Below are 26142 nucleotides of genomic sequence, written 5' to 3' on the forward strand. Positions count from 1 at the left end.
GACGCCGCAGTGTTGAGCTATCACTCATTGTCTTGGAGGAGGTTATGTATTGTTGCAAAGACTGGCAGTTTAGTACACCAGTCAGCACAATCCCTCTCTCATGTGTGCTGCCAGTTGATTTATATCACAGTAGCAGAGTGCTAATAGTCACTGATATATAACAATTCCCTCTGGAGTACACCAATTGTTACAATGCAGCTATGCTGAGACTTGCTTAATTATAACATAGCGCCTTGGCAGGCACCCGCCGTCTGGTCTACAATAACCTGTATTCCCCTGCTGCTGCTGTCTCCATAACCTGTCTAAAAACTATGCGCTAGCCTATAGCACCCCGCCCGACATGTTTCGCCACTGCTGTGGCTTCGTCAGGCGCGCCTTCTTATACACATTACTAGTAGTGGAGCAATATTTTAATCATTTTAATTTCACCCAATGCCAACAACAAAAATGTCTGCATTTATTAGATTTCATGCTAATTTAAAGCATTAAATTTACAGCCACGTTTGGTTCCTAATTATTTCAACTTTTCCTTTCAAAATATATACTGTATATCATTTTTTTAATTTTTTTTACATAATAAAACTTTTTTCTAATTTTCAAATTGAGTCATTCACCCTTCAAATAAGATCTGTAAGAAATAATACCTTTGAATAATGAAAGTCTTATAATCTGTTAGAGTGGATGTAACAGGGAGTATTTCATATATGTAAGATATAGATGGAAGTAGAGATGAGCAAAGTATTTAAAATTTTGATTTGGCTATTTTGCCAAATTTAAAAAAAAGAAATTGCTTTGAGAAATATGATTTTGTCATAAAGGTCATTTCTTTGTTGTAGTTGCAATGACAGGGAGCAGCGATTGCGCCACCACCATCATTGTACCCCTTAGACATCTAAAAACAATAATGCAGTGTAAAAAAAAAAATATATATGAAATCATACTTTCTTCATCCATTTGATCATGAATGGCCAGTTGCCGCCATCTTACTTGAAGATCTGGAGCAAAATCTTGCGCGGCAGAAGATTATGTCATCATGCAACCTGATGTGCTCACTTCCTATGTCACTGCTTAAGGAATTTTGTGCAAGATTTTTAATCAAGATGGAGGCGGCTGGCTCTTTACAGACAAACAGATGAGGAAAGTATGATTTTTTTTTTTTTTTTACTGCCATTCAGGGAAAATCGATTTGCTATCATAAAGCTCAAAGAAATGTCCCTGAAACTCGTATAGAATTCCATTTCGTGGAGTTCCATTAGGTTAAACAATGGAGAGTCATGTGGTTGTTTTTCCGGATGGAATGTATCTCATCAAGATGAAATTCTTTTATTGTTTACAATGATTCTTACATGAAAAGTTCTTGGAGTATCCCAGGAATCTTTTACAAATGCTAGATAGGAGTGTAAACAATAGGTCTCTACCCTGCAAATACAATGTGTAAATGAAGGACCATCTCAGGAGGCCAGAAAATGCTCAACTGGTTGATAAGTAAATTATTCTTCAATTGCATATGGTAATAAGGGAAGCCAGATCTGATGATGAAAGTTTTCATTCCTTATAAAGGTGAGACTGGGCGTCTACTGGGGGAAGAGGAGGAGCAGATAGCTATAGCCACCAAAGGGGTATAAAAGACCCAAGCATGGCTCAGAAAGCTAGGAATTCACCAAGGGAAGTGACTTAGATCAGTGACTTGAGAAGACTCTGACTGGAGATCATGTCCTGTGAAATTTGTGGAGGGTCCATGTCTGGTAAGTGTCACTGAACTGACTAAGTGGAAGGAATTATAAGATATTGTAATCTGTGCTGTGTATAAGGACAATGGGCCACCGCAGTGTAAATAAAACGTAAATGCCACATTAAAACTCATAAGCTAGAAATTTCAGGAGATTGTTAGAATTTTTAGAACGAGGCTTTCCATAACTAATATAAACAAAGGGGCAGCCCAGCCAATTGCCATTGTGAATATGGAACATATCAGACAGTGTAGGGTTTGTGGGTTATAGTAGTGTGAAGAAACAGATATGATAAATGCAGGGGACAATGGAACATCTCTAATACTCTGCACAGAAAAAAAACAATCCACTCTAATGCTTTACCAGCATCGGTTCCAAGCAGAACTAGTGTGGTCTTATGTTGCTCTGTGCAATACACGGAGTGGATGACACATGTAGTATTAGATGCCCCCTCCCTGCTCTGAACCAGTAAGAGTCTGATAATTTAGGCAGGTTGTATTTAATACTTGGGGGGAAATGTGTTTTTATGGAGACATTTGGGGAAATGGGAGTCTTAGGCAGAGAAATAGGAAATCAAGTTTAATATGGAAAATATGGAAGCTTATAAAATTGGTAGAAGAAAATAATTTTCATATACTTGAAAGGAAAAAATCCAGCACCTCTGTTTTTTGTGCTTAACGATGTTTTATTCCACAAAACCAAATATACAGCGGTGAAAAATCCTCAAAGTACAAGCCCCAATACGGTCTACGCGTTTCAAACCAGATGGTTCTTAATCAGGACCTTCATAATAAATTTCTAAGGAAGTATATATAGGAGTGAACATAGAAAATCCCTCCCCCCTTAAGCTAGCTGGGCGGTGCAGGCCATCCCAGGTGTTACAATCAAAAGTGCTAGCAGAGATTTAAAGGTACCAAACAAGTTTAAAATCTAACTTGAGCCCCCATGAACAGACATTTTATGACATTAAACCTAGCAAAAATTGAGGAGTAACATAGCATTAATAATAAATATATAAATAAGTGAATAAACATTATTATAAGTGAGCAGTAGAAAAAACGCTCCATGTGAACACTCCTCAATAGTTGCTGGCTGCAATCCATATCTGACCATTCAGGCTATACAATACATTTTATTATTTTCTTGAAGTTGCAGCATGATGTGATCATTAATAGCTACTAATAAATATACATGAGTTCTTTTCTCAAATTTGATCCTTCAGGGCTTCTGGACTTCAATTTTAAATTTTTAGAATCCAGAAGGCTTCTCTTTGGTTTACAAGTTTTTTTTTAGGTCTCTATCTCTTGCAGGCAAGCCCTCTCAGGTGTTGCAATCAAAAGTGCTAGCAGAAATTTAAATATACCAAACAAGTTTAAAATCTGACATGAACCCCCATGAACAAACATTTCATGACATTAAACCCAGCAAAAATTGAGGAGTAACATAGCATTAATAATAAATATATAAGTAAGTGAATAAACATGACTATAAGTGAGCAGCAGAAAAAACGCTCCATGTGAACACTCCTCAATACTTGCTGGCTGCAATCCAAATCTGACCATTCAGGCTATACAATACATTTTTTATTTTCTTAAAGTTGTAACATGATGTAATTATTAATAGCTACTAATAAATATACATCACACAAAGAAAGGAGTGCAACCACATCAATTTTTTAAAGATTAAAAAATACCATTTTTATTTATATCATGATAAAAGGACATATATTATAGTACATAAATATGTGTACACAGGGGAAATTCACAGATGTAGATCACCCATTCAACAGACCCATAGCACTAAATTTACGCTGAGATATACCCCTTTATATAGTACTCTCCGGGAACTCCCATACAAATCACATAAAGGGGATATAAAACAAGGCTAATGATTGAACTGCACGCATGCTATCTGTATGGATAATGTGCCTCACTTCTGCGGCCCTAATCTACAGATTAAACAAAGCCGAGAGGTGCACTACATAACTGTTTAACGTACCAAAATGCAGGGGCTGCTGAACGGGTGAAATGGCTCCTCAACGCGCGTTTCGCGTATAGTTGCTTCCTCAGGAGGAAAAAATTGATGTGGTTGCACTCCTTTCTTTGTGTGATTTATTAATTTGAAGAGTGTACCTCTTGAGTTAAAGGCTATTGATGGTGTTATTAATAAATATACATGAGTTCTTTTCTCAAATTTAATCCTGCAGGGTTTCTGGACTTCAATTTTAGAATCCAGAAGGCTCTTTGGTTTACAAGTTTTTTTGAGGTCTCCACCTCTTGCAGGCAGAAACACTCGTTCTATAGCATAAGCTGTGAATGATAACAGACTTCTATTATGGGCCATGATAAAGTGTTTTGCTGCACTTGAGATGTTTACATATGCCGGATTTATTATATAATTAATGTGTTCCAGTAACCTTACTTTGAACCTTCTGGTTGAACATCCTACATATATTAACTGACATGCTTTGCATTCAATGATGTAGACAATTCCCGATGTGTTGCAATTAATGTAAGTTTTAACCGGATATTTATTAATACCATCAGAATCTTGAAAATATTTTTTTGGGGGTTACATAACTGCAAGCTTTGCATGGGAAATTGCCGCAACGTGTAAAACCTGTATATCGCAGCCAACATTTCCGCAATTGTCCCTCCGATTTTTGACTAAAAAGGAGATGGAGACAGAGAGGCAGCCAGTGACATGGGTCTTTTTGATACCACTCTATGTCCTCCCCTCAGTATTTTGTATAACTGTGGATCCTCATACAGGATAGGGATACATCTGGAGACCGCTTTCTCTATCAAAGAAAATTGATTACTAAAAGTAAATGCAAGTGTTGGAATATTAGAGGATTTATCTTTGTAGCATGATTTAATCTCATTTTCTTTTATTCCCCTATTTTCACTATATTTGTTCTTATCCATTTGTTTTCTATTACATTTTTTATGAGTCAAGGGGGTTCCAAACAACAAATCCTGCCTTTTTTTTCTTTCCGTTATATTTTTTGCACAATGGGTATCCTCTTTCCCTTAATCTATCAGTGATTATTTGTATCTCTTCATAAAAATCAAGAGTCTCTGCTGCAATTGCGTCTGGCTCTGATCATCTCACCCACTGGAATAGCCTTTATTGTATGGAGTGGATGATGACTATTGGCTCTTAATACTGTATTTCCAGATATGGGTTTGCGATAAGTTCGAGTGCATATTACCTGGCCTGGAATACCAATCAGAGTCAGATCCAAGAAATTTATTTTATGAGCATCATGAACTCCAACAAATCGCAATCCATATGGGTTACTATTTAGGTAATGTAAAAAAGAGGGTATGGCAGACACATCGGCGGACCAAATGAATAACAGGTCATCGATGTATCTGCCATACCACTCTATACACTCACCAAAGGGATTATCAGCATCATAGATATAGCGCTCCTCCCAGTAAGCCATGGTGACGTTTGCAAGTGACGGGGAAAATTTTGCTCCCGTACTCACACCCTGAATTTGCAAGTAAAATTTATTATCAAAACTGAAATAGTTATGTGTGAGCAAAAATTCAGTTATTTTTAATACATAATCAATGAAAACGTCACCATGGCCACTATAGCGGTGTAAATTATACTCCAGCGCTATTAGTGCTACTCGGTGGGGAATGGACGGATACAGGCTGACTACATCTGTTGTCATCCATATGCAATTTTGAAAAAAACAAACAAAAAAAACTTGTAAACCAAAGAGAAGCCTTCTGGATTCTAAAAATTAAAAATTGAAGTCCAAAAGCCCTGAAGGATCAAATTTGAGAAAATAACTCATGTATATTTATTAGTAGCTATTAATAATTACATCATGTTGCAACTTCAAGAAAATAAAAAATGTATTGTATAGCCTGAATGGTCAGATTTGGATTGCAGCCAGCAAGTATTGAGGAGTGTTCACATGGAGCGTTTTTTCTGCTACTCACTTATAATCATGTTTATTCACTTATTTATATATTTATTATTAATGCTATGTTACTCCTCAATTTTTGCTAGGTTTAATGTCATAAAATATCTGTTCATGGGGGCTCATGTTAGATTTTAAACTTGTTTGGTACATTTAAATTTAACATTGGTACATTGATTGTAACACCTGGGACGGCCTGCACCGCCCAGCTAGCTTAAGGGGGGAGGGATTTTCTATGTTCACTCCTATATATACTTTAATTTATTATAAAGGTCATGATTAAGAACCATCTGGTTCGAAACGCGTAGACCGTATTGGGGCTTGTACTTTGAGGATTTTTCACCGCTGTATATTTGGTTTTGTGGAATAAAACATCGTTAAGCACGAAAAACCAGAGGTGCTGGATTTTTTCCTTTCAAGTATATGAGTCTGGGTCTCTTCCCATCCATGCACCTTCCAAACTACTGATGCAGGTGAGCTGGACTGTTACTATTGTTTGCTAAAATAATTTTTACCATGACTTTTTCACTAATAAGCTACTAGTTGAAGCTAACATTAAAACTAGAGGATATTGGTGAAGAGTAGATATGACTTCAGCAACCAATGCCAGGGAGCTACTGCAAATGCTTCTCCTGTTCTGTTGAACCCAAGCTGTCTGATTATTAGATAGATACCACTTTATCTGAATGGCTGCCTTGTAAACTGCATTTCTAGATACCTGTATTGCTACCACGTCCCCCACCACACTTAATTGTTTTATGTGGCGCTTGTAAACAAATTGATACATTAATGTAATGATACATTACAAGAAATGTATAATTTATTATTTGTTATATTTCTGTTCACTATTCACAAACCAAGTCACACTGTTCACTGTATTGTATGACTTGGTTGCTGGAAATTCTGGTTGTGTATCTAGGGCAATGTTTCAGTGTGGCAGTGCATATTGTGCCTCTCTAATCTGCTTTCAAAGAGGTTATTTTCCAGTCTGTGTCTAAATCTGCACATTTTGTCTATGTGTTAATTAGTCTTACCTTTTAGTTCCTGAGTTCTATCTGATGTTCTCTCTGAATTGTGAGGCCAGAACTGGGCTGTGTGACAATGTCTGCTTTCGTGCAATAGTGTTTGTTTCTGAAGTCTTTGTGAGTCTGGGTTCCAGATTGGATACAGTTTATATTTTGGCCTTTGTCTGGGTTTCAGAAATCTAGAAGTTTGAAGTCCATGTCTTTGTTTCTCCTTTCCTGTAGGCTACTTGCCTTCAACCTATATTCCAGCCTTGCTGTGTTTTAAAGTTTGAGGCACAGTGGTTCCACAAATTCTGTAACAGTGTGATTTTGGTGTCAGCTTTAAGTCTTTCTTTGTTTTGTGAAACTGCACCAACTTTATAAAAAGGCTCATGGTAACAATATATCTGGTGCAAGTTTATTGTCTATAAAAGTACATCAGGGGGTTGTCCAGCATTGAGATGTAACACTTTTGCGACTTTTTAAAATATCACTCAAAATAAATAAGGCATTAAAGTCTTCCCGTCTGTAATACTTACTAATCTGTAATTTACTCCACTTCTGAAAGTGGGAATGTTCACCAAAAGTGTCAAAATTTTACGTTATATAGAATGTGGACATCACTTTTTATGGCACAAAACACTTCCCATCTACATTAAGAAAATCAGAAATAATCTCACATAGTGAAAGACTTTACCAGCACCTCTATCTCCTTTCCTATTTAGGCGCCTCCCCTACATACACTTCCCATCTACATCAAGATAATCAGTAATAATCCCATATAGTGAAAGACTATCTAAAACACAAGTTATACACACTATCAAAAAAACTTAGATCATACCTAAATAAGAGATTCATAGAAAAATAATAAAATATGAAATATATAATTTTTATTATCAATTTTAATTTTTATTATCAATTCCATTATAAACGTTTGCTAGCGTTCAGTGGTATGGACTAACATGATAGAAGCATATCTATAAAGGATCCTATCTCAAAATTAAAACTTTTATAAAAAACGCATTGAAACCGCACCTTTTAAAAAAACCGCACTAAAACCGCACACAAAAAAAACGCAAGTAGCACACAATGCGTTCTAGTGGAACTGAATGATTACTATTAAGTTCTTATAGAAATAGACCTCTTTTACAGAAACATAATTTATACACTTTTACCAAAAAAGCATCCATATTGTAACAGCATATCAAAATATCCCAAAAATAAACTATGCCGACACAAACTTAGTTAGCCACGGGAAAAAAATCCAGTCCAGGATTTACAATTAACCCAATGGAATTAAGGCAACACCCCTTAAAGAAGACCGCACATAAAAACCCTCACTTGCTCCGGACTCATCACTACGTGACCACTGAAGAAGGGACCAGAAAGTGTCCCGAAACGCGTCTGGTCAGAGGAAGCAGTGAGGACCATAAGGAAATTAACAATACTAAACTGAAAATCATCGGAAGAAAATACTCGCCACGGCGATATTCTTTCAAATTTCCCGCAGCGAGGAAGATTGGCCAATCAGGAACAACCACCGCGTGACGTCAGGCTACATCATCATCACGTGCAGCATCACGTGGTAAGGCAAGTGATCACGTGGGACGCCACGAAGGTCCTTGCAGGACGGAAGACGCTGTAACGAACTGAATAGGGGTAAAGTAAACTACATCTTCTTGTATTATTTCTCCATAAATACAACATATGTACTCTGCCCACAACAACGGCAAATCACTGAAATATATCGGGATAATTATCATCCAATTTCAAGTGAATTGGAAAATTGCCAGGAGAGTCGCTCTCTCTTTAAAAGGCGGACACCAACACTTGAAAACCCGGTGAATACAGGACCAAATACTGGTGTATTCATAATAACATCGACTCCTCATCATCATAACATATGAACATTATCTATATGGTGTACGTCTTTATCAACACATTTTTTAAGAATAACTGCATGTTATAAATTACCTTTGTTGTGCACAACGTATTTTACTCATTGAGCACATTTTTCAACTTTTTCAACTTTTTGCACGGCACTTTTTTCTTAAAATATATTTTTTCATATTTTTTCATAATATATTGGACCTTATATGCGAGCTTGCACATTCTTTAAGAATATCACTATTTAACTAAAGACAGTCATCAATTACTATTTAGCCTTCTTGTGGATTGTAAATTCGCTGATTTCAGGACCTCCTTGAAGAACTCTTTTAAACATCTATGGACATTATTTTTCAATTCTAGGGAATCCCTGTTTAACAATACCCAATGAAATATATATTTCGTACTGAATAATACCAAGAACAGTTACTTTGATCAGAATATATAATATACTTTATATACATATAGGATCTCTTATATTTTTATAACTTTTATGAAATTCAAATAATATTACTAAGTATTTTATAGAACAATAAAAATCCTTCCATTCTATCCAAATGCGAGTGTGCCATCACAATTCTTTTCCATTTTAACACATCCTCACGGTTTTAGGTGTACCGGTGATTGAGCACCTCTATCCATACTGACCGTCTGGTGAGCCACAGAACCCCCTCTATTTTATAACTACATACACACCTATCTGGTGTGCTCCCAGCCGATCAAATATGGACATTTGGACCCATATGGAAAACAAATGCAGAAAAATAGATACCTACTCCTTTGACGAACATAACAATAGCAAACTCACACCAGATGCCACAATATCACTAACAATCACATTCAAAGAATTAGAGAAACTTCTTCACAAACAACTGAAACATAGATGGGAAATAAAGGCACTAACTCAGTGCTTAGAGAGAGGTCAAATCCCAAAAGGGTTGACACTACTAAAAGATCCAGCACAAGACCTATATAGTTCAGAATTTAAAGAAGAATGGGACTCTTTTCTAAAAAAGCAATCATGCACTTTGGTAGAACTAATAATAAAAAGAAGAAAACAATTATTAGAAGAAATCATCACACAAATAGATAAACTAAAAGAAAAAATGGAATTATTTGTAAGAGATGAAGAATACCATAAATGGTCAGAGAGAGTATGCAAGGGACTAGATAAACTAGAAAAGGAAATAATACTTAAGAAAACAAAAAATTAAGACATTACCAATATGAAGAGCATACCACACAACACTCTGAACATGACCACTATGACCAATCAGTAGAACACACAAACCATATACCTCCTAATCACTCAGAAAATCACTCAAATAAAGATAAAGAAGGGGACTCAGAAACAACTAAAGAAAAGATAAACAATGGGACAAATAGAAAACAACACAACCTAACCACAGACAACTCTCCCACCCATTACAATGTATCAACTTCTAATAGATATGAAACATTAGCAACCCCACATTTTTTAGATGTAACTCCCCCCCATCACAAAACCAGACAAAAAACGACACCGCTACCAACCTTAGAGAAAAAATACAATCAGACACACTTTTCCACTCACGACTACAACCTGAGATACAAACAGAACAACAAACCGACCTACCAACCACGAGATTGTCCAACTCAATACAGACACCAAACCTCACACCAAAATCAATATCAGAGGGAAAAATCGTCACAACAAACATGGATTCCACCCAAAACACGTACATATCAACGAAGAGAAAGATACGAAGAGGAAGAAGAAGAACACTACTCAAACAGACACCACAACAGATAGAACAAGAAGACATAATTGTCAATCTGAGTCATATAAACCTAACACCAGATCAGAAAAACTTACTAAACAAGGGACTTAATTTTGCACCAACAACCAATCTAAATAAATTTGCAACCTATATAGGTATAGAAAAATACATCAGAAAACTATGTTTAAAGAAATACCATTTAAAAAACCCACTCACTCCGCAAACAGCAGAAAGTAACGAATTTTTACATACTGCCCTAAAAAATAAATCAAAACATTTTCCAAGACAAGAAATAAGTCATGAGATCATAACATTCCGTAAAAGTGTAGAGCAAGATATCAGAAAATTAAAAACACATTCAACATTCAATAATCTAACAAGAAAAGAAAGGGAATCAATGAAACAACTTCAAGCTATGGAAGAGATCACCATCCGACCAGCAGACAAAGGAGGGGCGATAGTTATATTAGACTCCGTCAGCTACAACCAAGAATGCATGCGCCAACTTACTGACTGTTTAACATATCAAAAACTAAAACATGACCCAACAGAAGAATACCAAAAAAAACTGATAGATTACTGCAATACAGGCCTGAATGAAAATATACTCTTAGAACGGGAACATAAATTCATCATATCCACCCAAAAAAGATTACCAGCATTTTATTGCATACCGAAATTACACAAAAACCCAATAGCTCCGCCAGGAAGACCCATAATCTCAGGCATAGGGTCAATAACATCAAATCTATCGGAATACATTGATAACATGCTACAACCATATGTGAAAATCATTCCCTCTTACATAAAAGACACCACGGCCATTATCACTACATTGGAAGCAATAGAATACAATGAAAACTGGACACTTGGCACTCTTGACGTCAATTCCTTATATACAGTAATAGACCACAAACAAGGCACAACAGCACTCAAAAAACACTTAACAGACTATTCACCACTCAAGACAGACCAAATAGATTTTATCACATCTGGGGTCCACTTCATATTAACACATAATTACTTTATTTTCAACTCTGAATATTATCAACAAAAAGTCGGCACGGCAATGGGCACCAGATTCGCCCCGAGCTACGCCAACATCTTTATGTCCGAATGGGAGCGTGAGATGGTTGGCCCTAGACTCGGGGAGAGTCTGGTGCTATGGAGAAGATATATAGATGACGTGATCTTTATATGGCAAGACACAGATAGTTCCCTACAGTCATTTTTAAATGAAATTAATATAAACAATTTAAACTTAAGATTCACGTCCAACACAACAAAAACACAGCTAGAATTTCTTGACCTAAACATTCAAGTAGAAAATACAAAACTAATATGTAGCACATACCAAAAACCGGTAATGAAAAACAACCATATTCTTTTCTCCAGCTGTCATCTTCCACAATGTTTAACCAATATTCCAACAAATCAATTCAGAAGACTAAAAAGAAATTGTACCATCAACACTAAATTCGAAGAAGAGGCAATTCAAATGAAAGAAAAATTTACATATAAAAAATATCCAGATAAATTATTAGATAATGCACTAAATAAAGTTAAAAAAATGGATAGATCAGAATTTTTCAAAGAAAAAGAAAAGAGCGACACACACCAAAAAGAAGAAGCCAGACTGATTCTACCCTACAATGCTCAATATAAAACTATCGCTAAAATCATCAATAGACACTGGCATCACTTACTCAGAGACAAAATAATAGGCCCCTTACTAAACACTACACCATCTATAGTATACACGAAAGCTCCAAATTTAGGATTAAAAGTAGCTCCAACAATAAAACAAAAAAGAACAAACACACAACACAACTGGCTCTCCCTAAAGGGTTTCTTTCGATGTGGGCGATGCAGCAATTGCAGAGTGACAAAATTTCCTAAAAAAACTATACAAGTCTGCTCCACACAAAATTCATTCAAAGTCCAAATAGAAGAGTGCCTAACATGTAACATATACATACTGGAATGCCCTTGTCACAAACAATACATTGGGAGAACAAAAAGACAACTGAAGAAAAGAATATCAGAACACATAGCAAACATCAAAAAAGGATACGAACAACACACACTATCCAAACATTACAAAATTCACCACAATTGTGACCCATCATCCCTTAAATTCATAGCCTTTGAAAAAATCAACAAATCCTGGAGAGGGGGAAATCACATCAACAACATGTCAAGAACCGAATCCAAGAGAATTTATGAATTTGACACCCTAATGCCTGCAGGATTAAACGCCGAATTAGAAATTTTTGGCTTCATATAAATGGGGATGTGCCTCTTTGGGAAAGAGAAATAGAGGTCAGGCTGTTCTACCAGCACCTCTATCTCCTCTCCTATTTAGGCCCCTCCCCCCTATACACACTTCCCATCTACATCAAGAAAATCAGAAATAATCTCACATAGTGAAAGACTTTACCAGCACCTCTATCTCCTTTCCTATTTAGGCGCCTCCCCTACATACACTTCCCATCTACATCAAGATAATCAGTAATAATCCCATATAGTGAAAGACTATCTAAAACACAAGTTATACACACTATCAAAAAAACTTAGATCATACCTAAATAAGAGATTCATAGAAAAATAATAAAATATGAAATATATAATTTTTATTATCAATTTTAATTTTTATTATCAATTCCATTATAAACGTTTGCTAGCGTTCAGTGGTATGGACTAACATGATAGAAGCATATCTATAAAGGATCCTATCTCAAAATTAAAACTTTTATAAAAAACGCATTGAAACCGCACCTTTTAAAAAAACCGCACTAAAACCGCACACAAAAAAACCGCAAGTAGCACACAATGCGTTCTAGTGGAACTGAATGATTACTATTAAGTTCTTATAGAAATAGACCTCTTTTACAGAAACATAATTTATACACTTTTACCAAAAAAGCATCCATATTGTAACAGCATATCAAAATATCCCAAAAATAAACTATGCCGACACAAACTTAGTTAGCCACGGGAAAAAAATCCAGTCCAGGATTTACAATTAACCCAATGGAATTAAGGCAACACCCCTTAAAGAAGACCGCACATAAAAACCCTCACTTGCTCCGGACTCATCACTACGTGACCACTGAAGAAGGGACCAGAAAGTGTCCCGAAACGCGTCTGGTCAGAGGAAGCAGTGAGGACCATAAGGAAATTAACAATACTAAACTGAAAATCATCGGAAGAAAATACTCGCCACGGCGATATTCTTTCAAATTTCCCGCAGCGAGGAAGATTGGCCAATCAGGAACAACCACCGCGTGACGTCAGGCTACATCATCATCACGTGCAGCATCACGTGGTAAGGCAAGTGATCACGTGGGACGCCACGAAGGTCCTTGCAGGACGGAAGACGCTGTAACGAACTGAATAGGGGTAAAGTAAACTACATCTTCTTGTATTATTTCTCCATAAATACAACATATGTACTCTGCCCACAACAACGGCAAATCACTGAAATATATCGGGATAATTATCATCCAATTTCAAGTGAATTGGAAAATTGCCAGGAGAGTCGCTCTCTCTTTAAAAGGCGGACACCAACACTTGAAAACCCGGTGAATACAGGACCAAATACTGGTGTATTCATAATAACATCGACTCCTCATCATCATAACATATGAACATTATCTATATGGTGTACGTCTTTATCAACACATTTTTTAAGAATAACTGCATGTTATAAATTACCTTTGTTGTGCACAACGTATTTTACTCATTGAGCACATTTTTCAACTTTTTCAACTTTTTGCACGGCACTTTTTTCTTAAAATATATTTTTTCATATTTTTTCATAATATATTGGACCTTATATGCGAGCTTGCACATTCTTTAAGAATATCACTATTTAACTAAAGACAGTCATCAATTACTATTTAGCCTTCTTGTGGATTGTAAATTCGCTGATTTCAGGACCTCCTTGAAGAACTCTTTTAAACATCTATGGACATTATTTTTCAATTCTAGGGAATCCCTGTTTAACAATACCCAATGAAATATATATTTCGTACTGAATAATACCAAGAACAGTTACTTTGATCAGAATATATAATATACTTTATATACATATAGGATCTCTTATATTTTTATAACTTTTATGAAATTCAAATAATATTACTAAGTATTTTATAGAACAATAAAAATCCTTCCATTCTATCCAAATGCGAGTGTGCCATCACAATTCTTTTCCATTATAAAAGTCTTCCCGTCTGTAATACTTACTAATCTGTAATTCACTCCACTTCTGAAAGTGGGAATGTTCACCAAAAGTGTCTAAATTTTACGTTATATAGAATGTGGACATCACTTTTTATGGCACAAAACTGGAGTAGAAAATGTTATAAACGTCCTTCATATTGTTTGTCCAATTTCAAGATGCTTTTTTTTTTTTATAAGAAACTCACTTTATTAACTAGAAGAGGAATTCTCCAGTTTCTATGTACTTGGAGACTTCTAACTGGCACTTTGTACCAACAGTTTAATGTATCAAATAAAATCTGGTTATAACCTTTATTTAATCTGTGATTATAAAAAAAAATGTGATTGACAACTAGTAATTCTAACATAGTCAATTTTTACTTTCTATAAATACAGTTGACTTTATGTTACTGGATATTGCTTACACCTTTGTTCTTTTTTGTGTTACTATGATAAGGAAATCTCTTGTCTTATTGAACTATTTTTTTTTCCAGGTGAAGACTGGATGAGGCTTCTATAGATGTCTAATGTTACCTGTAGAAGATAATCAACCACAGATTGTCAGTAATAGCACTGGACATAGACTGGGTGAGAAGTCTGTGAGTTCTCAATGTGGAAAACTATTTTAAAATAAATCTTATCTTTATATGCATGAGGAAATTCAAAAGGATGAAAGGCAATTTCCATGTTCAAAATGTGAAAAAGTTTTGAATACAAACGGACATCTTGTTGAACATCAGAAAAGTCACAAAGAAGATAAACCATTTTCATGTCCAGAATGTGGGAAGAGTTTTAACAGTAAGAATTATATTGTGATACATCTGAAAATGCACACAGGAGAGAAGCCAAATTGCTGTTCAAAATGTGGAAAAACTTTTGCTGAAAAATCTAATCTTGTTAAACATCTCAGAATCCACACAGGAGAGAAGCCGTTTTCATGTCCTGAATGTGGTAAGTGTTTTCATCGGAAATCAAGTCTTGGTGAACATCAGAGAATTCACACAGAAGAGAAGCCATTTTCATGTGCAGAATGTGGGAAGTGTTTTAGGGATAAATCAAATTTTGTCAGACACGAGAGAACTCATATAGGGGAGAAGCCATTTTCATGTCCTGAATGTGAGAAATGTTTTATTCACAAATCAACCTTTAATATACATCTGAGAATCCACACAGGAGAGAAGCCATTTTCATGTGCAGAATGTGGGAAGTGTTTTAGTAGTAAATCAAATTTTGTGAGACACAAGAGAAATCATATAGGGGAGAAGCCATTTTCATGTCCTGAATGTGAGAAATGTTTTATTCACAAATCAACCTTTGATATACATCTGAGAATCCACACAGGAGTGAAGCCATTTTTATGCTCAGAATGTGATAAGTGTTTTGGTCAGAAATCAAGTCTTGTTGAACATCAGAGAACTCATAAAGAAGAGAAGCCATTTTCATGTGCAGAATGTGGGAATTGTTTTAGTGTTAAATCAAATCTTGTGAGACACGAGAGAAGTCATATAGGGGAGAAGCCATTTTCATGTCCTGAATGTGGGAAATGTTTTATTCACAAATCAGCCTTTGATATGCATCTCAGAATCCACACAGAAGAGAAGCCATTTTCATGCTCAGAATGTGATAAGTGTTTTGGTCAGAAATCAAGTTTTGTTAAACATCAGAGAATTCACACAGGAGAGAAGCCATTTTCATGTGCAGAATGTGGGAAGTGTTTTAGTGTTAAATCAAATCTTGTGAGACACGAGAGAATTCATATAGGGGAGAAGCCGTTTTCATGTCCTGAATGTGAGAAATGTTTTATTCACAAATCAACCTTTGATATACATCTGAGAATCCACACAGAAGAGAAGCCATTTTCATGCTCAGAATGTGATAAGTGTTTTCATCAGAAATCAAATCTTGTTGATCATCAGAGAAATCACACAGGAGAGAAGCCATTTTCATGCACTGAATGTGATAAGTGTTTTGCTTTCAAAACAAGTCTCACTCAACATCAGAAAGCTCATACAGGAGTGAAGTCATTTAAATGTCCTGAATGTGAGAAATGTTTTAGTGAGAAATCAAATCTTGTTAATCATCAGAGAATTCACACAGGAGAGAAGCCGTATTCATGTGTTGAATGTGGAAAATGTTTTAGTCAGACATCACATCTTGCTAGACATCAGAGAATTCACACAGGAGAGAAGCCATAATCATGCTCAGAATGTGCAAAATGTTTCAAGCTTAAAGAAAATCTTGAGTATGATTTACTAATTCACAAGAGGGAATCAATATGTGTCTAATGTCTAAGAAAAAATATAACATAAGAGAACTAGCTAGGGTGACAATCCATTGAAATTTGTGGACTGTAAGAGATGGGGCATATGTGGAGCTCCATTGTAGGATTGACTACCTAAAGCTGTGTTCTGATGTATAATTGTCTAAACATTAGGACAATTTCCATTTTGCATTAAATATGTATGTCCCAGGGCAACCAATTTGAATCCCACAATTTGCCGCAAGGACCCTGAAGACAGAAGAAATCCAATACCTCTGAACATTATGATGTTGTGGATGCTACTGACTATTGCCACCTGTACATGGAAAATATAAATGTCTATAGTGGCTCTCCCCTCTGTATTACCAGAACAAGTTTCATTGTCAATGGGCTAACTCTCTGCCCAAAAGCAAAAATAAAATATATACTAATGGAATTTGCAGACACGTACATATGTGTACCATATGTGGTTCACAAAAAAGGCTTTGATATACCTGTACTTACCTTAGACTACACTTACCTGAGGCTTTCTGTCATTATTTGTTCTTGGTTGAATCTTATTGCTGCTTATTCCTTTATCATTATCACTTCTTCATGAGTACATAATCCATAGTCTTACTCTCTCCTATAGCATTATTTGAGTGATTTATTGCCATTTGTGATTTGGGAAAACTCTTCACATTAAGAAATTATATCTATTGGATCTAAGAAACAAAATGGATCTTTCTACAGACAGTGACATGGTCCATGATTGCATGTAATTCAGATATTTAGCTTTTCTGTTGTTTATGTTAACTGTACTTTTATTTAGTAGATCAGGGATTGACTGAAACGTTCCGCGATATACGAGTAATACGTGATACATTTTACCCTATTTATCTGCACCGAATAAAATTGAATGCATAAAATAAAATATTTTTTGAACCAGGATAACAGAAGTGTTGTGGCTCCTCTTTACTATACACACAGCCCTGCTATACACACACCTAACAAATAGTGATGAGCTGCATAGGCAATATTCGTTTGAGATATTTCGCAAATGTTTCACATAATATTTGCAATAAATTTGGAAGTTCTAGAATTTGTGATGTCCAGTCATTATTTTTGTGATTGCACAAATCGGTACTAATGAGACACATATTTTTTGCGCAAAACATGCAACTTAACACTTTATCAGGTGTGGGGATTTGCTCTGGTAGACAGGCTTGCGGACGTAGTATAGAGGCAATGACAACGTCTTTAACTTAAACAGTTCAGTGTTTTATTCACACATGAGGAAAGTAAAAACAAAAAGTCAGTTTCAAGGGAAAAAAAACTTGAGTCTGGTGTTTGTTCACACCAGGCAGCAACATATAAGTCCTTGGGTGAAACAGAAGTCCACGTGCTTTCATCCAAACAAGATAGCAGACCTTAAACCCGGCCCAAACTCTCAGGCCCCAACACAGAAACTGGCAAAGCTCCACTGTAAGATCGAGGATAATCCACCACCAGCTGAGACTGCTGGCTGGGTTTTATATCCCTAACCAAAACCTGGCCTGGATGGTGGGGAACAGCCACCCACCATGCACTTTGGCTGTTTCCAGTAAGAATATAAAAAGAATGGGCACTCTTATACCTGGACCACACAGTTGGTAAAGCGACACTAGTTTATTAATAGCAATAATCACTATTCATAGCAGTACATGGAAATATATGCCCTATCTAAAAATTAAACTCCTACAATAGTAAAATTGATATAAAAATGTTAAAAATAAAGGTTAATAAAATTTAATAAAAGGATTGACAATACAATAAAATCTTCAATCCGCTGATGTAGCTAATAAGATAAGAAGGTCAGGAGGCCTAATAAGCCGACCAGATGTAAGAACAAGTGTGGAACCTAGGTCTATTCCAACTGCCTGTAATAATCAGCTGCAGCAGTGGTGAATACCGAATTCCGAGTCAGTCCCCAAAGAAAATAAATACATATGTGAATTGTGAGACTAAAAATAAAAAAGTAAAATGTGAGTGTAAAGTACCCTTCTCAGGGTATATACAAAGTGCAATAGTACCAAATACTGGCAAAAGAAACAATCAATAATACTAAAAATTCTGTGAAGTTAGGTGCAAATTACTAAAAATATATGTATAAAATGGTTGGAGACTAGCAAAGTTCGATCTTCAAACCGCCATATAGAATCCAAAAGTATCTCTGGAGATTCAAAAATAGCAGACTCAAAACTAGCAGTAGGCAGTCCGTCTCCCTGGTTAATAGTAGCTCTAATATATAGACTTGCTTCTATAGTAGAGTAGATTTATAGTATTGGATCCACACAGTTCATGGAAATGCATGAAGTATCACAGGGTTAAAGTCCAACAGGTTTCAACAGAGACTGGACAATGTCAGGTATGTCTCAATGTAACGGAATAGTTTTGCAACAGTCAATATCAATATAGCAGTATTAATAGTAGCTCACTTACATTCAGTCCTGCCGTCCACCGTGGCGTCCCACGTGGTGTAGATAGCAGGGTAAGTAAGTCTTACTGCCGCTTGGAACGATCTGGTCTGGTAGTCTTTGAATCTTCAATCCTCACTCCAAGCGCTGGTCGTATTACGCTGTGGATGCAAACTATGTTGCCTTGATTGGAATTAATGTTCCACCTGTGATTCAGTCACACCCTTAGGTAGCTGCACAGTAGCCCAAGGCCGCAGTTCCTTTTTCTTTTCCTTATAAGTGCTTATCTAGTCCGGACAAAAATAGCAGATTTTTGTAGTATATAGTTGTCCGGTTATAGTCAGCTCCAATATCCTCCACGCCAGACGCGTTTCGAAGGTTCTCCTCCTTCTTCCTCAGTGGCTGTATTGGAACTGACTTACTAGCTGACTTTTTATAGCAATTTCCTTCCAACAGGCTCTTTCACAAATCCCAGAATGGATCCGAAAGGATCTGGATTTCGCTTGTATGATTTTCTATGTGGTGCGTCATTGGTGCGGTTCATCCGCGGTATTTTATGCACTCATGCGTTTTTTGTACCATATAATTCTGGGTTCAGCAGGAACAGCACCCATATTCAATAAATGTTATAACTGGTTGCGTTCTCCTTTTACATAGATATTTGCATCAATGTCACAAGATCTTGCTATATACTCCATAAGTTCAGACTCACAAATATGCTAACAAATATGCTCAATGTCTAAAATAGTTAATCTCATGTATCAATGGACAAATCTTATCTATCAATAAATGTTAAAATAATATATATTAAAACAATATAAAATATATTTATTGGTGGTTAAAATAATATTAAATCTCTTGGGCATCTTATGTATCTGAACTAAGTGTCACAAAAATATATATATATATAAAATGTATATATCAGTATTTGGATGGTCCAGGGGTCTGATATCTCTCTCTTGTGAATTATTTATGGAATTCTGTACCTCCCTTGGTTTATTGTTGAACCTATACTTTTTAGTCTTTCTATTAATTATTTCTGACTCGGTTCTGTCTAGGCTTTTGCATAGGCGTTCCTGCCAGATAGCCAACAATAAATCAAATTAAAAATGTGGTTGAAAAACTACCAGCTAACGAGGAATTGGCTATCTGGTAGGAACGCCTATGCAAAAGCCTAGACAGAACCGAGTCAGAAATAATTAATAGAAAGACTAAAAAGTATAGGTTCAACAATAAACCAAGGGAGGTACAGAATTCCATAAATAATTCACAAGAGAGAGATATCAGACCCCTGGACCATCCAAATACTGATATATACATTTTATATATATATATATTTTTGTGACACTTAGTTCAGATACATAAGATGCCCAAGAGATTTAATATTATTTTAACCACCAATAAATATATTTTATATTGTTTTAATATATATTATTTTAACATTTATTGATAGATAAGATTTGTCCATTGATACATGAGATTAACTATTTTAGACATTGAGCATATTTGTTAGCATATTTGTGAGTCTGAACTTATGGAGTATATAGCAAGATCTTGTGACATTGATGCAAATATCTATGTAAAAGGAGAACGCAACCAGTTATAACATTTATTGAATATGGGTGCTGTTCCTGCTGAACCCAGAATTATATGGTACAAAAAACACATGAGTGCATAAAATACCGCGGATGAACCGCACCAATGACGCACCACATAGAAAATCATACAAGCGAAATCCAGATCCTTTCGGATCCATTCTGGGATTTGTGAAAGAGCCTGTTGGAAGGAAATTGCTATAAAAAGTCAGCTAGTAAGTCAGTTCCAATACAGCCACTGAGGAAGAAGGAGGAGAACCTTCGAAACGCGTCTGGCGTGGAGGATATTGGAGCTGACTATAACCGGACAACTATATACTACAAAAATCTGCTATTTTTGTCCGGACTAAATAAGCGCTTATAAGGAAAAGAAAAAGGAACTGCGGCCTTGGGCTACTGTGCAGCTACCTAAGGGTGTGACTGAATCACAGGTGGAACATTCATTCCAATCAAGGCAACATAGTTTGCATCCACAGCGTAATACGACCAGCGCTTGGAGTGAGGATTGAAGATTCAAAGACTACCAGACCGGATTACACAGTTGTTCCAAGCGGCAGTAAGACTTACTTACTCTGCTATGTTACACCACGTGGGACGCCACGGTGGACGGCAGGACTGAATGTAAGTGAGCTACTATTAATACTGCTATATTGATATTGACTTGCAAAACTATTCCGTTACATTGAGACATACCTGACATTGTCCAGTCTCTGTTGAAACCTGTTGGACTTTAACCCTGTGATACTTCACGCATTTCCATGAACTGTGTGGATCCAATACTATAAATCTACTCTACTATAGAAGCAAGTCTATATATTAGAGCTACTATTAACCAGGGAGACGGACTGCCTACTGCTATTTTTGAGTCTGCTATTTTTGAATCTCCAGAGATACTTTTGGATTCTATATGGCGGTTTGAAGATCGAACTTTGCTAGTCTCCAACCATTTTATACATATATTTTTAGTAATTTGCACCTAACTTCACTGAATTTTTAGTATTATTGATTGTTTCTTTTGCCAGTATTTGGTACTATTGCACTTTGTATATACCCTGAGAAGGGTACTTTACACTCACATTTTACTTTTTTATTTTTAGTCTCACAATTCACATATGTATTTATTTTCTTTGGGGACTGACTCGGAATTCGGTATTCACCACTGCTGCAGCTGATTGAGTATTACAGGCAGTTGGAATAGACCTAGGTTCCACACTTGTTCTTACATCTGGTCGGCTTATTAGGCCTCCTGACCTTCTTATCTTATCAGCTACATCAGCGGATTGAAGATTTTATTGTATTGTCAATCCTTTTATTAACTTTTATTAACCTTTATTTTTAACATTTTTATATCAATTTTACTATTGTAGGAGTTTAATTTTTAGATAGGGCATATATTTCCATGTACTGCTATGAATGGTGATTATTGCTATTAATAAACTAGTGTCGCTTTACCAACTGTGTGGTCCAGGTATAAGAGTGCCCATTCTTTTTATATTACTATTGTTTATTTGGTGGTCGGGGTACGACATCTGATTGGTGCACCTTGCCATCTTGAATCAGGGGTGAGCCGTCCTTTCCTTTACTGTTTCCAGTAAGAGCCGGCCCGGATCGACACACTAAATAACCAATAGTATCAGTCAGTAGAGTTGAGCGGACACCTGGATGTTCGGGTTCGGCAGGTTCGGCCGAACTTGAAAAAAAAAGTTTGGGTTCGGGACCCGAACTTGACCCCGAACCAGAACCCCATTGAAGTCAATGGGGACCCAAACTTTTGGGCACTAAAATGGCTCTAAAATCGTTCTGGAAAGGGCTAGAGGGCTGCAAAAGGCATCCAAATATGCTTAAGGGCATGGCAACTGTTCTGAAAACAATTGTGGATAGGGAAATGACTTAAAATAACAAAATACAGAAGAATTTTAAATAACAATCTGGATATAGGAGTAGGAGGTTGAGGAGGCGGTGGATGGGTGTATGTGGCAGTGTAGGTTGACGTGGTGGTGTAGGTGGAAGCGGCGGTGAAGGAGGAATAGGTAGTTAACACTGATTTGTGTTATTTTTTATTTTTAAATTGGGGTATATAACAAAATAAAACTAAGAATAAGTGCACTTGAGAACAAGCATGGATGGTTGAGGCTGGTATAAATGTCTATTCTGCACAAGGTACGGACAAGTCCTATGGGATCCATGCCTGGTTCATTTTAATAAACGTAAGCTTGTCCACATTGGCTGCGGCCTGTGATAATGCTCTCTGCCGTGCTAAACACACGTTCACACTATACACTGGCTGCAGGGCAGGTCAGCACCTCCAAGGCTGACAAAGCTTTTCCACACTTTGGCCATGCTAACCCTGCCTTCTCAAGTGCTGTCGGTGCCCCAGCTGCGTTGGCGACCTCTTCCTCCTCCTCCTCCTTCACCTTGTGCTTCCACTGTGCCCCCGCTGTCAGGTGGGAATGCTATCATCAGCAGCGTGCGCTTGTAGTCGCACATCTTCCGATCAGTAACAGATATTTTCACTAAATTTAGTTCCCTGTCAGCAATGCAGAGCAGGGGTTCGTTCACGGCAAAATGGGGTTCATGTCACCCAGCAATACAACAAAGGATTTTGAGAGATTTAGGCCCCTGTCACCCAGGCACAGCAGGGGTTAATTTATGTCAAAAGGGGGTTCATGTCACCCAGCAATACAACAGAGGATTTTGAGAGATTTAGGCCCCTGTCAGCAATGCAGAGCAGGTGTTCATTCACGGCAAAAGGGGGTTCATGTCACCCAGCAATAGAACAGAATTTGGAGAGATTTAGGCCCCTGTCAGCAATGCAGAGCAGGGGTTCATTCACGGCAAAAGGGGGTACATGTCACCCAGCAATACAACAGAGGACTTTGAGAGATTTAGGCCCCTGTCACTCAGGCACAGCAGGGGTTTGTATACGCCAAAAATTGTAAAATTGTCACTGGACAATTGAAAATAAGATTTTTTTTCAATTTAGGGCACTAAAATTGCCACTTTTTTAAATTAAAATGGCTCTAAAATAGTCCTTGAAAAGGCTAGAGGGATGTAAAAGGCAGTGAAATGTGCTTAGGAGCATGGCAACTGCTCTGCAAACAAATGTGGATAGGGAAATAACTTAAAATGAAATAAAATAACAAAAAATTACAAATTATTAACCTGAAACTCAGAGAAGGAAGTGGATATGTAGTCGGAGGTTGAGGAGGCAGTGAATGTGGTGTTGTAGGTGGAGGCAGCAATGGAGGAGGAACAGGTAACCAACAATGTATATTTGTATTTTTTATTGGGTAGGTAGCCCCCCAAATATTGGGACAACAAAGAATCATTGCACCTGACTTGAGTACAAGAATGTATGTTTGATGGTGGTATAAATGTCCATTCTGCACAAGGTACAGACAAGTCTTGTGGGATCCAGGCCTGGTTCATTTTAATGAACGTGAGCTTGTCCACGTTGGCTGTGGACAGGTGGCTGCGTCTGTCTGTAATGATGCCTCCTGCCGTGCTAAATACACGTTCAGAGAGTACACTGGCTGCAGGGCAGGCCAGCACCTCCAAGGCATACAGGGCAAGCTCTGGCCATGTGGACAATTTGGAGACCCAGAAGTTAAATGGGGCAGACCCATCAGTCAGTACCTGGTCTGCGTCCTCCGTATCCCCCCAGCCACGCACCAGTGATGGGCTCGAGCTGCGTTGGATGCCATCCAGCTGTGAACATGCTTCATCCCCATCCTCCTCATCTTCCTCCTCGTCGTCCTCCAGTAGTGGGTCCTGGCTGGCCAAATTTGTACCTGGCCTCTGCTGTTGCAAAAATCCTCTTTCTGAGCCACTTCAAAAAGACTGGCCTGAAAGTGTTAGAGATGACCCCTCTTCCTCCTCCTCGTCCTGGGCCACATCCTCTTCCATCATCGCCCTGGTTCATTTTACCGAACTTGAGCTTGTCCACGTTGGCTGTGGACAGGTGGCTGCGTCTGTCTGTAATGATGCCTCCTGCCGTGCTAAATACACTTTCAGAGAGTACACTGGCTGCAGGGCAGGCCAGCACCTCCAAGGCATACAGGGCAAGCTCTGGCCATGTGGACAATTTGGAGACCCAGAAGTTAAATGGGGCAGACCCATCAGTCAGTACCTGTAGGTGTGTGCACAGGTACTGTTCCACCATGTTGTTCAAATGCTGCCTCCTGCTAACTCGCTCCATATCAGCAGTTGGGGCCGGTTGTTGCGGCGAGGTGACAAAGCTTTTCCACATGTCGGCCATGCTAACCCTGCCTTCTGAGGTGCACAGCTGCGTTGGCGACCTCTTCCTCCTCCCCTGCCTTCTGAGGTGCTGGCGCTGACACAGCTGCGTTGGCAACCTCTGCCTCCTCCCCTGCCTTCGCCTTGTGCTTCCACTTGTCCCCCGGCGTCAGTCGGGAATGCTCTCAGGAGCGCGTCTACCAGCGTGCGCCTGTAGTCGCGCGTCTTCCGATCACGCTCCAGTGAGGGAATTAAAGATGGCACATTGTCTTTGTAATGGGGATCCAGCAGGGTGGCCACCCAGTAGTGAGCACACGTTAAAATGTGGGCAACTCTGCTGTCGTTGCGCAGGCACTGCAGCATGTAGTCGCTCATGTGTGCCAGGCTGCCCAGAGGTAAGGACAAGCTGTCCTCTGGGGGAGGCGTATCGTCTGCGTCCTCCGTATCCCCCCAGCCACGCACCAGTGATGGGCTCGAGCTGCGTTGGATGCCATCCAGCTGTGAACATGCTTCATCCCCATCCTCCTCATCCTCCTCCTCCTCCTCGTCCTTCAGTAGTGGGTCCTGGCTGGCCAAATTTGTACCTGGCCTCTGCTGTTGCAAAAATCCTCTTTCTGAGCCACTTCAAAAAGACTGGCCTGAAAGTGTTAGAGATGACCCCTCTTCCTCCTGCTCGTCCTGGGCCACATCCTCTTCCATCATCGCCCTAAGTGTTTTCTCAAGGAGACATAGAAGTGGTATTGTAACGCTGATAACGGCGTCATCGCCACTGGCCATGTTGGTGGAGTACTCGAAACAGCGCAACAGGGCACACAGGTCTCGCATGTAGGCTCAGTCATTAGTGGTGAAGTGGTGCTGTTCTGTAGTGCGACTGACCCGTGCGTGCTGCAGCTGAAACTCCACTATGGCCTGCTGCTGCTCGCACAGTCTCTCCAGCATGTGCAAGGTGGAGTTCCACCTGGTGGGCACGTCGCATATGAGGCGGTGGGCGGGAAGGCCGCTGCAGCGCTGACAGATGAGCAGCAGCAGGGTGAGAATGCGGAAAGCACGCACAGACGGCCCACACTT

This window comes from Bufo gargarizans, chromosome 3, assembly GCF_014858855.1.
Source record: "Bufo gargarizans isolate SCDJY-AF-19 chromosome 3, ASM1485885v1, whole genome shotgun sequence".
NCBI classification, from domain to species: Eukaryota; Metazoa; Chordata; class Amphibia; order Anura; family Bufonidae; genus Bufo; species Bufo gargarizans.